The 18263-nt window shown below is 40.6% G+C and overlaps 1 protein-coding gene across 2 annotated transcripts in view; it reads right to left on the reverse strand.

Moving 5' to 3' along the window:
* Fam110b (family with sequence similarity 110 member B) overlaps positions 1-18263 on the reverse strand; it is a 137047-nt gene that overhangs the window by 65565 nt on the left and 53219 nt on the right. The window contains exon 3 of one of the 2 annotated variants that reach the window (XM_028769592.1): positions 11509-11559. The exons of the other annotated variant lie outside the window; for it this stretch is intronic. The gene's annotated coding sequence lies outside the window, so the exon portion shown is untranslated. The remainder of the gene's footprint in view (positions 1-11508; positions 11560-18263) is intronic. 2 annotated transcript variants of the gene reach the window in all.

The raw sequence follows: 18263 nt of genomic DNA on the forward strand, positions 1-18263 counted from the left end.
GAGACAGTTTCTCAAAGAGCAACTGAGTTTTCTTTGTAGGGTTGTTCAGTTACTTTCAAGGAATATAGGCTGTGTATGGTACTTCGATTCCTAGTACCGTCCGTCCTACATATTGAGGATACAATTGGAATAAACAGATGATCCTTCAAAGAGCTCTTATATTTAAGTAACTGTACCAGAGAGTGAGGACCAGACGTATGGGAGAGAGAATGTTGATATGCAAGAGATGAAGAGGTTCCCAGTGACATGATTTAGGATGATTTTACATTCCCTCCCTCCCTCCCTCCCTCCCTCCCTCCCTCCCTTCCTCCCCTGTATCTAGGGGAGTAATAAATAGTTGAATAGTGAGTGACCATGGTGCTGACAGTCAGCCTGGCCGACCACAGCCTCATTTACATCACTCATCTTTTACAGCACTCATTGGAGTTTGAAGTCATTTCCCTATCTTTGTGTATGGAACACTCTTGGTTGTCTATGAATGCAGCGATCTTTAGGAAATTATAGGCACCTTTAGGAAATTATAAACATAACTGAATCTCATTAATGACCTACAAAATAGATTGTAAAACATACCTTTCAGAAATATTTGGGTTAGTAATGAGAAACTAAACTTCAGATTGACAATTTAGAAAGAAGAGGAAGAGAGAACTCGCGTAGTAAAGGCAATGTTAGCCTTGAGATCAAGCCACCTGCGCTTTCCCTCAGCATGGGCTTCCTTCCTCCAGACAGATTCTCCAGGGCTAACAGCTAATCAAATCTGCTCATTTTTAATTTCTGTACACTAGTCTGCTCTACAAAGCCAAGTTCCACTTCAAGGATGTGGTGTAAATCTACTGTCACACATTTGTTCTTTTGATATTTAGCTCAAACTTGTCACAAAGAGCTGCCATGTTCCACAGGTACTGAAATTTGCTCAGATATCCCGAAGAAATCTTCAGGAGAAATAGGAAACAAGTACTGACCAAGAACACATGACCCTTTTGGAAAACGAAACCAATGTGAGGAATGGCTTGACTCCTGTATCCCCAGGGAAAGCACTGAGAGAGTCAGGGTTGATACTGAGTGAGGCTCAGGCAGGAATGCTGATATCTGCAACAACCTGCAATATAGGATGGAGATAAGTGTCCCAGAGAACATGGCTGCTGTGCGCACCGCAGCGACGGGTGGAGCCCATCACAGTCCTCACTAGGCAGAACTCTAGAAGGAGCTCGGTTGGTGCCTTGGACTGAAACACAGCTCCCTGCAGACTGTGGGATGCAGACTAGTAACACTTCCCAGCATTTATCTAGGAAGCATCTAACAGTTTCCACCTTCCTCTTCATTTAACAGACTGCTAGCTCAAAATAGGCACTAAAAAGCTGTTTGATTAATTTCTGTCTTGCTTATTTTGTTGAAGACATTAAACAGATACTTTCCAAGAGAAGGAAGCAACTGCCCTTTCTTGGATCTTAACCTCCAACACATTCCAATATTTGTTTGAACCAGAATAACATTTCATCAGTCTTCTTTTATAAGGCCATTCGTCGAGGGAAGCTGAGGCAATGTATTAATGCATTATCTGTGAATCTATGTACGCACAAGTGCCTATGCATCACACATGCACACCAGTACACATAGGTAATAAACATTTCTCTTTGAATTTCAATCAACTTATCTTTGACTTTGGAAAAAGAAAAAGCATTCATTCACTACGTATAAAGACAGGGTGAGCTCAGGAATACTACAGGACCACAAACAGAGCTTCTACCACGACAAGGAAATAATGGTCACTGTGTCATTACTAATGAACAAATGAGCACTAATGACCCAGTGAACTGCAGTGCAGTGTGGGACTCTGAAGGAACCTAAGTGGGGAAAGAGGGTGGCCAGTATTGGGGACCATTTCTCCACTGCTTCCTTGGTGACATCAGAAGTTGTGAAGGTTGTAGAAGGCTACAGAGGATGGAAAGTATAACAGGAAGAGAACCAAAAACAGTCCACAGTGGGAGAAGAGTGGCAGAAGCCATCAGGAAATCTGGATGATGTCTGGACTTATTCTTGTAGATTTTTCCAGTATCAGCCTCCCAGGATTCCTGGCCTGTTTTGTTGCTGTTGTTTTGTTGTTGTTATTTTGGTTTCATCAATTTGACACAAGCTAGAGTTAACTGAAAAGAGGAAACCACAAAAGAAAAAAAATATCCTTGAGATCAGCCTGTAGGGGTCAAGCCTGTGGGGAATTTTTTTTTAATTGGATGTTTTATTTACATTTCATATGTTATCCCCTTCCCCCCTCCCCCCCCCCCCGCCCAGGAAACCCCTATCCCCTCACCCCTCCTCCTGCTTCTCTATGGATGTGCCCCTACCTACCCCCCAACTCCCACCTCCCCACCCTCAAATTCCCACCCAGTGGGGCGTCCAATCTTCATGAGACCAAGGATCTCTTCTCCCACCTATGCCCGACAGGGCCCTCCACCCTTACATATACAGCTGGAGCCATGGATCCCTCCCTATGTGCTCTCAGGCTGGTGGTTTAGACTCTGGGAGCTCTGGTTGGTTGGTATTGTTGCTCTCCTCATGGGGCCGCAAACCACATGGGAGGGCCCAGTCTATTGTGGATGGTGGCACTTTTGGGCAGATGGTCCTGGGGTGTATAATAAGGCAGGCTGAGGCTTTAGTTTCTACCTTGGCTTTTCTAAATGGGTTGCAACCCAAGATAAGTAAGGTAAATCAACCTTTATTCTTCAAGTTGCTTCTGGACATAGTGTTTTAGCATAGCAATAGAAAGCCTGACTAAAACAATCTTCCAGGCACAAACCATCCTGCATCCCACCAAGCAAAGGGTGAGAGATGGCTTAGTCTCTACCATTGTCCTTGAGAGCACACATGGATTTCCATGCACGCACAGTTTCTCCAGTTTCCTTGAATTCTGTCTTGGTTCTATAAATTGGAGAATGAGGATTGGGAACCAAGTGGCTTGTGCTTTGAGGATTTCCAGACAATCCTGTTAGTTTTCTACCCTTGGAAAATTTCTAGGGCTTAAAAGCCAGGGCTCTGTTGCGGGATATTTGGTCACACTGTGAACTCCAAGATTGTGTTGTTTACTGGAAAACCATTTCTAGTTGTGGTCTGGCTCAGGCTTAGCACACACTTTTAATCCTTCTGGCTCGAATACAAATACACTCATAGTACACACCTTTAATACCAAATGATGAAGGTAAAGTTAAGTTTGTAAAGGAAGCACCCATGTTTGAAAGTGATGTCTAATTGAATGGCAGAGAAAGTGATGAATTGGAGACAAAAATTCACAGAATAGGATCTGACCAACTCTCACAGGATGAGAGAGGAAAGAGAAGCTACTGAAGAGGGAGCACTGCGGGGGGGGGGGAGAGAGGAGAGGCAGTTTTACTAGGACAGTTATAGAAAGACAGGTTACAGAGAGAGAACAAGCTAGCCACAGGTAAAGACAGAATGAGCCAGAGAATGAGAAAAAACCCAGAAGATTAGAACAGATTGCCAGAGTTAGTTTGAAGCCAAGAAAAGCAAATCAAGAGAAGCCAGAAGAAGCCAGATTGAATCAGTCAGCTTGTTTGAATCAGAACAGCTGAGCTGTATCAGTATTTGAGAGTTCAGGAAAAGCTAGTAAAGTTGAGATTATTCAGCAGTAAGCCTAAGAGGCTAAAAACATTCTAGGCCTAGATAAAATTGTATGAAGTCTAGAAGCTTCCAGGCCTAGACCTATGTTAACAGACTGAGATAGTGACCCTTAGAGATGACAATTAATTCAGGAGAATAAAAGATACTTTTATAGGGTTCCACATTAATGTTGGTTTGGAAGTTTCTTGTTCTCTTCAGCTAGGAGGACAATGCTGCCAGATGAATATTTTTATTTTCACTTTCACTGCAGAAAGGAGATAACAGGCTCAGGGTGGTTATGGATCTAGCTCAAACTTCAGATCGTATTTTCTCCCATATGGCCCCTCTCTAATATTATTTAAGCGAAAGAGGTTTGCTCTAGGGCCTCTTTGAATATTCTGGGCAAATACTGCACCTAGAGCTATATACCTAGTCATTGTGTTTGCTCCTACACTACAAAAATAACTTCCCATTGGCATAATCATTAGATACTATTAGACAATCCACCACAGATTCCTAATGATTATACATACTAAACCTAGCAACAATGAAGCAATATAGTTATAAAAAAATTAGTATTTACAGTGTCATCACTGGACATTCATTGTCTCTCTGTCCTTAAGTCATAGAATGCTTTGGATGTTCACATTTCCTTATCTGTCATCACTAACCTCTGTGTACCCTAAAGGATCTTACTGTATTCCTGCTATAGTGATCATGAAAATTCCAGTGGGATTTAAATATCAAAAAAATGGACAAGTGGCTGAGCACTGTGATGCACACTTGTAATCTCAGCTCTCAAAGGCAGAGACAGGGAATTGCATGTTTGAGGCCATCCTGGACAAGGTCATTCTCAGACATAGAGCAAAACCATCTTAAAAAAAAATCTTAACAAATAAACATGCACACATTTTAGCTGGGCCTTCCATGTGAGATCCACATGCCTCAGTTCCTTGAAGACTTCTCTAATTTTAGCCCTGTGCAGCATCAGCACCACCACCTTTTTAATGCATATCTGCATGTCTTACTCACCATTGAGGTACATGACTCTGCATGAGTAATGCACACTGCTACTTTAAGATGATAGTTCAAGGGAACTTTATGGGCTTGCATACTTACATATTTACATAGGGAGCCTAAACATTTGGCCCTTAATCAAAGCACATCTATAATTACAGAACATCATTTGCTCTTCATGTGAGGACTTCCTGAAAGGTTTAAGGGAATAGCAATCTAAACAATTACTATCCAGAAGGGTCATATCAAGAATTTGGACATTAATTGCTAAGTGCTTTAGCAATATTCATATTGCTAGAGTAGTATCATTGCATATTTTCTTAACATTTTTTCTAGTTAAAAACTTTGGTAGATTAACTTCTAATTGATAGCAAAATTAATTCATCCACGACAAATAACCCAATATTGTTAGAAAAAAATGATCTGAATAGAAGTATATAAATGCCTCACTCCAAGGCCCTCAGTAAAACACAAGAATTTGATGTTTCTTGAAGCTCAAAAAGCATACACACAAGCATGTACAAACACCCCACAAGTCAATTGGGGAAAAAATCCTGAAAGGTTTACAAATGTGTATAGTTTTAACCACAGCAATTCCATGTTGGAAAACTCTTCCTGAAGAAATACTTGGTACGTGTTTACCCCACAAAAGGGATAGTTATCATAGTATCCTTTGACTTGTCATAGTCATAAAACCCCTGAGAATCTTAATAGTCAACAATGGCCAATTGATTAAATAAATGATGATATGTTAACAAAACTTTTTTAAAAAAGAAAAAAAAAAAAGAAAAGAAAAGCATGTTCTCAAGAGGTGCCACCAGTCCTGGGTATGAGAAGCCAAGAAGTCAGTGTTGCATACTGAGACTGAGACTAAACGCAGATGCTTTGACAATTTCAGACACACAAATATTGCGTTCTGAGCACACTCGTCCTGCCTTCTCCTCCTTATCCACACTTCATAAGGCCTTGTCCCAAACAGGCCCACCTACCTCTTTCATGTTATTTTGGTTTTTGTCTGATTTTCGTTTTGTGAGTTAAACCACAGCCCTGTCATAGGTGTGCATGTGTACCTCTCCACTGGAGCCTGTGTAGCACATCAGTGGCTACACTGAGGGTGGTCACTCCCTCTCTCTCAGCATCTCTCAGCTGCTAACAACTTCCTGGGCAGGGAGCAGGGACCCATGAGTGCCTCATCCATCCATGACTGAAAAACGGAAAACCCAGTCTTGTATAGGCTCTGTGCTGGTAACCATATTTGCTGTGAGTACATGAGGGCAGTGGCCAGGCATCTATGATGTCCTCCCCAGAAGCCAGCTTATATACTTTATATCCTCTCTTCCACTGGGGCACCATTGCTATCTCATTCTTATATATACATATAGCTCTATGACTGTGTACATAAATGTCTAGAGAAAATTCAGGGTGTAATTCTCATCTCTACATAGTAGAAAGGATGGATGTGTCTGAATTGTTTCATTTAATACTACACTATTCTACATTATTCATAAATGTTTAATAAAATGGAATCCTCCCATTTAGAATGAAGAAAACAATAAAACTGTAGAAGGCATCTTCAGGAATGACTAAACCCAGGCCTTTCTGCAGGGTAACCATGAACTCTAGCACTGCAATAGACCACCAGTTTTGATTAGTAGCCCCTGTGCAGCCTCAGGCTGCTGATTCTTGCTGCTTCGGGCTTGTTGGCCTGATCTGGCTTGCCACTAGTCTACACAGTGCAGTCTGGCTCTACTAAACAATTTGTAATGATGGCCTTAGGAACAGGACTTTGATGGGCTAACCATTCCCAACTATCACTCAAACAAGTACGCTGGGATCCAAATGATGAGCTTGGAACTGTCAGCCAATTTGTTGGTTATTAGAAGCACTAGGAAAAGGGTCTGTGGGCACTGATGCAGACCTCAGTGCTAATATAAGCCTCAGCTATTTCATCCCTTAGATCTCTAGACATGCCGCCGCTCCTTCTACCTAAAGAGATCTGTATACACTTAGATCACATAGCCTGAGTTGAGTGGCTCAGAAGAATCTGGCAAGTCTAAGTGATGGGGAAAGTGGAAAGCAATTGATTTGTATAAAAAGTTAGAAACATCAGCATGACTCAAGATGGAATGGAACATGGGTGTTGTTCTGAGGCTTTATGGGAATAGTGCAATGATGGAAAGAAAGCCAATGGCATTCACTACTGTGTCGGCATATACTGACTAAAGTTTTACTTCTACAGTTTTGAAAACTGTGTGCATGATAGCTCAGTAACATTAAGAGATACTAGCTCTCTATCATAAAGATATTTCCATTTATGTGTGTTTTAGGGTTAATTTCACTGTTCCTAGGGACATTTTTTTTAAGTTCTACAAAAGAAAATAATGAGAAAGGGGATTTCCTTAATAGAAATTTGCCTTCGAGAACATTGAGCTGTATTCCATCTGTATGGCTATCTTAATTCAGGTTACTATTGCTGTGATGAAACACTATGACCAAAAACAACTTGGGAAGGAAAGGGTTTATTTTGCTCACAGTTCCATGTAACAGTTCATCTTAAAAAGCACTTAGAGCAAGAACCCACTCAAGTCAGGAGCCTGGAGGCAGGAGATGATGCAGAGGCCATGGAGGGGTCCTGCTTACCAGCTTTCTCAGATTGCTTTCTTAAAGCACCCAGGACTATCACTAGTTAGGAAAATGTCCTACAGGCTTGCATACAACCCATCTTATAAAGGCAATTTCTTAATCAAAGCTTCCTCCTCTCTGATAACTCTAGCTTGTGTCAAGTTGGCAATAAACTAGCCAGTACAAAGGCTAAGTATATAATTACCTATAAAGCCAAAAACTGTTTTTTCTACATAAAATAACCATCCACAGCTTCAGTTCAGAATGTTGTGTTTTCCATGAACTGTACCTGGGTCCCCTGTGTCTCCCCTGTTTATACATAATACAGATAAGTGCCCTGTTCCAAGTTCCTTTTTAGCAAGGAAACAGTTTTCCGGGTTACATAATCCTGTTAGGAGCAGTGGAATAATTATAGCACTTTTCATTTCAGGAGAGTTAGTCTTCTACAGCATCCATCACTCAGCAATTTCAACAAGAAAAGTATTGTGTCCGTCAAGAATGATGAAGTTACATAAAAAAAATAATACTCTCTTGAAAGTAGGAACCAGAGAATAGTTTCTAAATAAAGATGAAAATCTGTGTCATGTATTTAAGGATCTTTCTTAGGTGAACAATATACACATTATGGACACAATAAAAGCAGTTCCTTCAGACATTGCTGGGACAGTCTGTGTGTCTCTGGTGAAAATCGTCATTTGAGCTGTGGGTAGTTGCTGCGTAAATAGGGAGGGTACCATTCTAAGCACAGAGGACCCAGAAAAATAAGCACGTGGGAAAGACCAGCTTTCTTCCTGTATTCCTTTATCACGCGTGTGTCACTAGCTTTAGAAGTGACTTGCAGGATACTGTGTCCCCTTTAAAGAAACTTCCTTGGGCTTCTATTCTACTTTATATTCAATGTCAGCTTGTGAGGGAATTCAAATTTCAATGTACTTGATTTTATCCCTCTTTAATGACTGTTCAAGGTCTCTGCCAGCTAGTGTCCTGTTTAGAGAGCTACCTTAACTCCACTGCTGGCAGATTCCCTCAGAAGGGAGACTTTCCATTTCTCTTATGCAGACAAGAATATGACAGATAGTTTTGAATCAAAAATATATGACTCAAGCCCACAAAAGTGACTGTATACTAATCACATAGAAGCTTCAAATTAATGTTTCAGAAACATTCTTTAATGGGCAAGTGTCCCAAGTACCTAAGAGATTAGCAGAGAAGTGACCCAGGGTCCAGAGGGCAGTGGCAAGAATTGTTTGTGCCATACTCTGTTGCTATTCCATGTCATAGACCAGAGATGTTTTTGTGGCTTTGGGCATCTTCCCCAAGATGGACAAGGAGGAACTTCAAGTTTATTTCTGTTTTACAAACAGAAGCCATGTGATGTGAGTCCATGATTGACTATACAGAGAAGGTACCTGGTGTCCCCCATAGTGAGGGCATTAGGTTGGGGACACTGGTTGTATTAGCTTTTGGTTTCTGTAACAAATATTGAGACAAATCAACTTAGTAGATGAAGATTAGCTTAGCACACAGGTTTGGGGTTTCAGTCTATGAGTAGGTCTATAGATTGGGTCTTATGACAGTACATGACATATTGACAGGGTGCAGAGTACTGGAGGTCTATTCACCTTGGAGAAGAGGAAGATCTAGGATACAAGTCTTCCTTTTGCAGCATGCAACAAGAGGACATAAGATCCCCCACTACACCTCTTTCAGGGTTCATTATTGTCTTATAGCATTAAAGTAAGAACTAAATCTTAACTAAATTATCTTTCGGGAGCAGTGCAGATCTAAACAGGAATATGAGTTCATTTCATTGTATCTGCAGTGGTCTGATCATCAGAGTAGATTCTGATTGCTCCAGAGAAGGTAAGAGACCTTCATTGCCTTGTTTCTCCAGCAAAGTGACATGGTCTGGGCTCCTGAGAATGAATGTTCCACCTCTTCTGCTTGGATGCCTAATATTACAGAGCCAGGGCTCTCTCACAAGCCTCTTTTCTTGGACAGAAGGAACAGAGAAACAGGGAGGGAAGACCTTTTGATTTGTTTGTCACTTTCTTAAAATGTCCTCATTTTCGGCAGCTGTTACACACAATGTCTTCTTGTTCTTTTTGCAAAATCATCTATGCTTTCCCAAAATATGCTGTACGCTCTGTACCTTTTGGGAAAATGTATTTTAAAGGAAAAAAAAATCTCCATTGGTAACCTAGAAATACAACTGTTGACACTACTGGTTGTTTTCAACATTGCTAAATTAGCTAGAATTTTGGTAAATGTATCTACTATATCGTCTTCTTTGATTTCCTAGTGTGGGTGGTTCCTTAATCTGTGTTCACTGATGCCTTCACACACAGATCTTTTCAGTGTGACTTTCTGACCCACATCACAGTGAGATGGAATGCACTGCATCAAATTTTTCATCTCTGAACAAACTGAAGTCATCCAACTGCAAAATGCATACTGCACCTGCAAAACTCAGTGTCAGAATCATGCATTAATGATGGGTGCCTTGTGGCAGTGTTAGCCCCTAGGAGCAGCCCAAATGGGTGGTATAGGTACTCACAGAGATAAGAAAGGTTCTTCCCTACCTGAAGAAAACAATGAAACTCCCCCATGCAGTCATCCTAACACTGAAGTGTTAACAAGAAAAGACAAGAGTCTGGAAGTGTAACAGCACATGTACAATTGATTCTGATGGATACATTCAGAAAATTTCAATGACATTTCAATACACAGTAAGGGAACAACTGGATATCCATTTGGAGAAATAGTAAACTTGGACCCCTACTTCATACCAGAAATGGTCACTTGAGATAGACCCAATCTAGGAATTACTCAACACACATGAAAACATTATCACACAAAGATTCATTCAGTAACATTTACAGTAGCTTTCTTCAAAATGCTTAAGAAAAAAATCATCAGAACAGCATTAATAGGAGAAGAGATACACACATGGTGGTATGTGCACACAGTGGAAAACTACTGTCAACAGGGAATAACTAGGTATCAGATATGAAAGATGATGCTCAAAGGCATTATACTGAATGAAAGGAACTATCCAAGAGATTAGTTGCTGTATGGTTTCATTTATTTGCATTTAAAACTAGATCCAACTGACTTATGCTGTCAGAAAAGAGAAATCACTCTCTCTAGCCCAACTGTAAGGAAGTAAAAGAGAAAAATTTGCAAAGATGTAAATGTCTATTCTGTAGAAGTTTCCGCAAGATTAAAACATTCATCTAGGAGAAAGGAGCTTCTTAACACAATGTTTATACATCAAAGTAAAAGAAAGAACAGGTGAAATAATCCAACCTGTGAGGGAGCTCATTAAGCTCAGAAGTAAATACCAGAAAACAGCTTCAGGAAGTTCCTGAAACAGACCAGATTAACTAGGCTTCTCTCTACCCAAGCTCATATAACAGTAAGGATAACTGAAGGATACTCTCAGACCTGCTGAGCTACCGAAAAGAAGCAGACAACAGTCAAAGTGTCTGGAAGAGGCTCAAACCAACTATGCTTCCTGGAAAGGGCATTCTCCAACCTGTTAAGCTGACTGCAGGTTGTATAATGTGCTCCAGATTTCCATCTTCTGTGAGTTGTCACCCATACTAGGGTGGCTTTGGTAGCTTAGCTGGTTTTGAATCATTTCTGTTCCTTTTAAGTAACCTCTCACTCATATTCCTGTAACTAAATCTATTACAACTTACTGGCTCACCCAGATGGACTTTGGTGGTATCCATACTTGAGTCTATCATCAGTTCCCTATTTGGGGTAAGCAGATATTTTTCTGGAGGAATAGTGTCAAACAACAATATCCTGTGTCTCTATGAGAGTGAATGTATTTGTCAGAACTACAAATTGTGCACCTATAGTAATTGAGTTGAGGGCACACTGGTATTCAGGTTCTAAGACCCCTTCCCTATAAAAAAAAATCCCCCAAAACAAAACACTGACCTGATTTCTTCTTAACTAAAAATCAGAGTCATACTGATTATTTTGACATTTCAAGAGAGAATAATTTGGAGCCGGGCTCCTATAGATGAGGAAATTGTTGTTTGTACTGTCAAAGACAAAAATACCATATCAGATAGTTCTAAAGCATGCCAGTGAGAAAACACCATTGCCTAGGTACAGTGATTTCATTGACACTCCACAGGACAAGCAAGAGTCTGACAAGCTACTCATCACTGAGGGACGGAGAAGAAAAGCAGTCGCAGTTTCTGGTGAGGTTTTGCATTACAATGGCCCAAGAACACTTACATCTGCTCAGCCCACGGTGGACAGCATCAGTCATTTGTTCCTGCGGTCACCCTGTGAAACAGATAACTTGTAAAGCTATGTGGTAATGGAGAACACTGGCAGAGAGGTCATCAGCTGTATCCAGGCCACACAGTAATAAATGAAGGAAGAAATTAAAATTGAAAAGTAGAAAAAAATGTTATTCTAGTTTGCTTTTCTGTTGCTGTGGTTAGCTTATTATCATACAGGGAAGGAAAGAGCTTATCTGGCTTGTATTTTGAGTAACAGTTCTTCATTAGAGGACATGAGGACAGGTACTCAAGCAAGAAGTAAAGCAGAAACCAGGAAGGAGTGCTGCTTACTGGCTAGCTCACTGGTACGTGTTTAGCCTACTTATTCAGACAGCTGGGGCCAACCTACCTAAAGGATGATGCTGTCCATAGTGGGCTAAAATCAAAACAGTCTTTCACAGATATGAGATTCTCTCTTCCCAGGTGACTCTAGGTTGTAACAAGCTGACATTAAGAACTAACCAGGACAAACAGTTTAAGCCCAAGGAAGCAAACTACAGTCTAAATATTTCAATATCCAAGAAGAAGCCTTGAAAATAACTGCATTCAGCAGTCAGATGTGCCCACATACAAATACAGGCACCTGTGTGTGTGTGCCTGTATGTGCACGAGTACCAGCATGCATATGCATTAAAATGTCCACCAACTCTCTGGGGCCTCTTATAATTGATCTCACTCCATTTCTTTACTTACATCAATAGCTTGTATTTAAGGTTGTAACAGAAAAGAAATGCCTGAAGGAATCTATCAGTCTACCACCTCAAGGCCTAAAAATTGGAGGAGAACCCTGTAGGCTACCTACCGACTACACAGCAGGTGCTATGTAGGCTACCCATTGACGACATAGCTAAGTGTTGTCATGATAGTGAATTTGCTTTTAACATTAGTGTACATAAATCAAGCAGTAATTAGATTTCACAGCACTGAACAAGATCAGTTTGTCAACCTCCTGCACCAGCCACAGGCAGGGAAGACAAGAGTACAAGTGTCTTTGTATTGAGCCTGGTGTTCAGCCTTAGTCCTACAGTTCAGGACTAGAGAGAGGTGCAGAAAGTCACAGAGCTCAAGAACCCATACTATGTGGCAGTAAGGGTTGGGATGGGATGAACAGAAGGCTGGGGGAGGGGATCTGACTTGGGCACAACAAAACATGACTACAAAGGATCACATCAGTTCAAAGACTACAGTGGTGTGAAAATGAAGGAGCTTATAAGAAAATAAATGTTGCAATCATCACAGATGCAGGCATAAGACATGTATACATGACACACATACAGAGGAAGCAGAGTGAAATAAACAACCGTATCATTTTAGTCAAAGCAAATCCAAGTTTAGGACATAAACATATCACCTTGGACAGCTCATATAGGAGGCTGAAGCACATAAGTGCATACATGAAATACACCCTCATGAGGATTTTACTTTTAAATATTATCAAGTTCTGTGAAATGAAATCTAATTTTTTAAAAAGTTTTAGGCAATACTTATTAAACCTAGGGCCATGTACATAACTAGGCAAGCACCCTACCCCTAAAGTATATCCCCAACCTTCTTCTTACTTCTTAGAGACCAAGTCTCATTAAGTTGCCTTTGAACTCGCTCTGTTTCCCAAGCTGGTCTTATGTTGCACTTCTCTTGTGCCCCCCTTCCCCGGTGGTAAGATTACAGACCTTTACTGCTTTAGATTTTCGAAAGTTGTATGTTATGGTCTGAGGATTGGAATACTTTTCATCAACAACCACACAGCAATTGTTTCAGGTCATTATAATATGAAACCATCTTCATTTAAGGCCTAAATAAATGATCATATATGCATGTTAATAAAATTTTAGCTGTATAACAGAAGAGTGGATCTTTCCCAAAGACCATAGCTTGCCAACCAGTAATGCAGATGAGACTAAAACATTAAACAAACTTCAGCCTCCGGTACATATAGAAACTGAAACTTCAGAGAAAGAAAACAAAATAGAGACATGTAACTGTCTGCATCCAAATGTACATTAGACACAGGAAGTTTCAGGTCATTGCTAATTTTCAGCACGCAACAGGAGATGTATTGTGTGTATTTTTTCCCACACAAAGCCTGTGAGCAGGTGCTAATGTGGATCACAACTGAAGACAGTACATATCCTGCAAGTGATCCAAGGTTTCAGAAAGAGTGCTACTTGCAAGAGGATGGCTCATCTGCCTGGAATCAACTTTCAACTGGCCCAGTGCACACTGAAAAGAAAAAAGTCAGATCTATTACTTATGAGACCAATTCACTTAACCTCAGGAGGGCACTGAAAATATCACGCTTTGAAAAACACATAAAATAATAAGGGGACCAGAGGAAAAATAGGGGAGATCCTTCCCAAATGGCATAATATGGGGTTGGGTGGGGCATGCTCACAATCGAAAGAAAAGAGTAGTTAAAACACAGTCTTTACAGGAGAAACAGCACATGCCATACACATAACCACCATACTGACAGGCTCACCTATCCAAAGCATGGGCCTCCTAGAACTGCACCTACCACTTTCTTTAGAATACCACACCATATAGTACATTGCAACACACATCTGTCCCAATCTTGTTTTACTGCCCTTATTAGAAATTCCAAGTGTCCTCTCACTGACACATGGCTCAGGAGGACAGGACCTTGTCTCTTTCTGTTGCAGACATGGCTTTCAGGGCAATGCTTGGAAGAACAAGCTCTCATAAATACTGTTGGGATCAGTGTGTGTCATATATTAGGTATCTTTTCCACAGTATTGGGACCTAACATTTCTCTCTTCAGGATGAGGATGGCTGCGCCCACTTTCTACTGCCGTGGAACACTTTTGCTTAGTATAAAAGATGACATTACATGTTGGCCTTCCCATGGCAACAGAGCAAAGGAGTTTTATTTTCACTTCAAGTTCCCCTGTGAACATGGAACATTTTAGCCAACTATGTGGTGAGAATTCTACATTGAGTATTTGGAAGCCAGCATTTTACTCTTACATAAAAACAGATGTCTCTACTCTCATGTTCTCAGGCTCCAGATATTTTTTTACTGTATGTTTTAAATTAAAAAAAATTATTGAAATAAGAGAAAGAGCAGGAAGTAAAATTATAACTTCCTTTGAATATAAATTCGGGGAGACTCACAGGACTGTGATCAGGTGTGTTTGCAACAGAGAGGCATGGGTGTTAAAAACAATGCACAGCTTATCACTACAGTAAACAGTACCAGTGAGACAGAGGTCACCTCATTTGCAGCAGTAACACTTTTCTGCAACAGGTAAGGAACAAAGTAAGGCCGGACACCATAAAATGAAATACAGCTCCTTGTAAAATACACAATAGGCATCTATGGACCCATATATCTCTGGCTGACACCTTCTATGAAGTGATTTCAAAATGTAAATATGAGTAAAGCAGTACCCAGGAACCTACATGGATGTTCCATACTGAATTCACCCATGGTTGCCTAACAGCCCACCTGGAAATCCGCTCCGTGTTCTCTGACAAAGACTACTCCTGCAGCAGAGTCTCTAGAAAGCAGCCAGACTCCTTCCTATGTCTCTAACTCAGCTTCTTTTCTTATGAGCTCTATTAATAACAATGTCCCTCCAATGCATTCTAAATTGCCCTTGTTGGTGATGCCAGCACATTTACTTCTAAATTCTTGGCCATTTGCTGCTTCTGGCCTCTTCTCATTTATCCTCACTAGTGTCTACACCAAACCCGTGTTTGGCAAGTCTTTCTTTGATCACCAACTCAGGCTGGCTCCCCATAGCCTGTCTTGTTAAGTTTACTGTTCTTCCTGGAATGGGTTCTGCCTGTTGACAACAAACCCAGGCTAATCCTTTCACCTGGTCCAGTCTGGGTTTGATGTTAAGTATGTGGCTGCATGTTTGACTCCAGGCCTCATCTGTCTACTACTAACCCAGGGACAACTGACCAAAATATACAGATGAGTGAACGAAAATCATAAGCTCAAGTCCCCTAGTCCTGATAAGTAACAATAATAACAATGTACAGGAAGTACTACTTTTCTTTCCCATAGAAAAACTGTTAGTTTAGGAAGAAAAAATATACATTAAAAGTAGACTGAAACATGTTTAAAGTGATATAGTTATGATGGTTCAGTGTATGATGATCACATATTCAAGAGGGGACCCAGTACTCCTGCAGTTGTAACAGTGTGTTAGCACAATATAGTAGTGTGCTTGTGGCACAGTGCTAGTTGCAATGAAAACAATACAAACACTGCTGGGCTGGGCACTATTCTTGATGAGAAATGACTGTTGATGGCATATGCACTTTCCTTGCCAGGACTGGGATTAAACGTAGGGGCTTCCACATGCTAGGCAATTTCTCTAACACTGAACCACATTTCAGACCTTTAAAATAATCTTTTATATCTTTTTAATTAGAGAGAAGGTCTGGATAACTTAAGCAGGCTGATGGGTAAGCTGCAATCATCCTTTTGGAGTATACAGGATCAAAAAACATATTATGCTTTTTGTCATTATGATTGACTTCTACAGGTATCTTCATTAGATAGTTAATATATAGCTTCAACTGACAAACTGCAAACAATCTGCTGTGTTATTTTAGAAGTAGCTTCACACATCTGCTGACTGTGTCACTGGATTGCATCGCAAGGCCACGTGACTGCTAGCCTCGCCATTTTCATCTCTAAGTGTACCACATGATTCAGACAGGATTACACAAGGACAAACTTCTTACAACGAGTGAAGCATGACTATTTGAGCACCCAAGTAAATCTGGCAATCCCCAAGCATTTTAGCTGAACTTTCTGGGAAGGCAGAATTCTTACATGACCATGATTTCCCACTCTCCTGTGTTCACCTGAAAAAAATGCCCTGAGACAGTAACTACCAGGATTTACATTAAAAGCTAGTCTGCAGAAAAAGATACAGGACAGGCCCAGGCCAGGATCACAAGCTTTAAAACAGTTCTATCTGGTTGGTGACATATAAGAAAGCACAGAACCCTGAGCTCTGCAGAGGAACGACAAGGGATCTGCTGCTGGCTGTAGTACTCCTGAGATGGCCTACGTGACTGACCTGCAAGTAGTTTCAGGTAGAAAGTGAAAACAGCCCTCAGTCAGCAGGCAGGAACTGGAGCCACAGCCCTGTCAACAACCTGAGCTTGGACAGATTCATCCCCAGGGCCTCGTCTGAGAACACGGCTGTGCAATGCTAACATTGTCAAATCTTAGCCAAGGACCTAGCTGGCCTGTGGTGGGCCCTGGGAACTGGGTGCTGCTGGTGGAGTTTTGGACTAAAGAGCAGTAGAGCACTTATGTGCTTTCCTGTGTTCACAGACAAGTAACAGCATCCCCTATACATTGAAACACTGCTAACTGTCCCCAGAGACCTGAGCCCTCAGCCAATGGTAGAAGAGCAGGTGTCAGTAGCCATTAAGGAGGCATCTACCCTCCCTACAAAACCGTGAGATCTCAGGAGGCAGAGCCATAGCTCTGTAATGCAGTGATGACTTTGTCTCCTGACCAATGTTTTCAGAGGGATATTTTGAAAGACAACGGACAAGCCGTTTCTCTCAAGTGCTCAAACAGGAATCAGGTCTTTTGTGATATTGTATTAATGCTATTATCAATGACAGAAACAAAAGTAATAGAGCTGATTATAAGAAAGTCAGTAGTAGAGCACGTTTTGTTCATTACTTTTCATCAGATAAATACTAACTACTAAGACAAATACTTCATAAGTGAAATTACTGTTATTTCAATTTAGACAGACTTGTTCTGTGCCTACCCCATGGCAGATAATACACGGCACAGGTAAATCAACCCTTGCTCTCTAAACAGCCAGTCTATTAAGGAGGGGTGGGGGATATCTGAAGTAACATAAAACACTACCAAGAACTATGTTTTTAGAAATGAGTAAGATGACAAATTGTATATTAATTTTTTAAGGAGGGCTAGAGTTTGAGGCTAACCTATTGTCTGTGATAAGAAAAATACTGTCTTGGGGTGAAGCAGATAAGATCATTGGGATCCACACTTTCAAGCACCACAACGATAATTCTTTTTCTATAACATAATGAGCATCTTTCAAGCAGTCTCACAGAACCTGCTCTAAAGGAACACCTGAGCCTTCTATTTTTATCCTCATGATATGAACAGATGATTTTCCTAAAAAAATGTTTTTGCAGATGCTTTTGGACGATCTTAATCAGACAAAACCACTACAAAGTACTTTGGGCTGGACAACTAACTGCCGACTAAGTTTCTATAACACTGAGTGATGTGTAAGTAGCTAGTGCATGAAGCAGTCTAAGGAGATTTAGCCCTGATTTTCCACAGCACACAGAATCCAAGTAATGAAAATTATAAAACTTTCATGCTTGCAACTATTCTAATGGGTAGGAAAAATAAAACCAAAAGTTAATATTTAAATTAATTCCTACGTGGACATTACATTTCCCTTTTACTTCTCAAAGTGCTCAATGAGCACACCAACTCCAGTGAAAGGAAGCTAGTGTTTAAAATCCCAAAATCTCATTATTCATTATGTGCATCAACAAGGACACAAAATCCTTTATATCTTATAACTAGTTTTTCACAAAACAAAAATGTATGAGATAGGATTCCTGTATTACCATGTGATAAAAAATATGATTTAGTCTACAAAAGAAAGAAAGAAAGAAAGAAAGAAAGAAAGAAAGAAAGAAAGAGAGAAAGAGAGA

The sequence above is a fragment of the Grammomys surdaster genome, unplaced genomic scaffold (assembly GCF_004785775.1).
Source record: "Grammomys surdaster isolate TR1022 unplaced genomic scaffold, NIH_TR_1.0 64, whole genome shotgun sequence".
Classification (NCBI taxonomy): Eukaryota; Metazoa; Chordata; class Mammalia; order Rodentia; family Muridae; genus Grammomys; species Grammomys surdaster.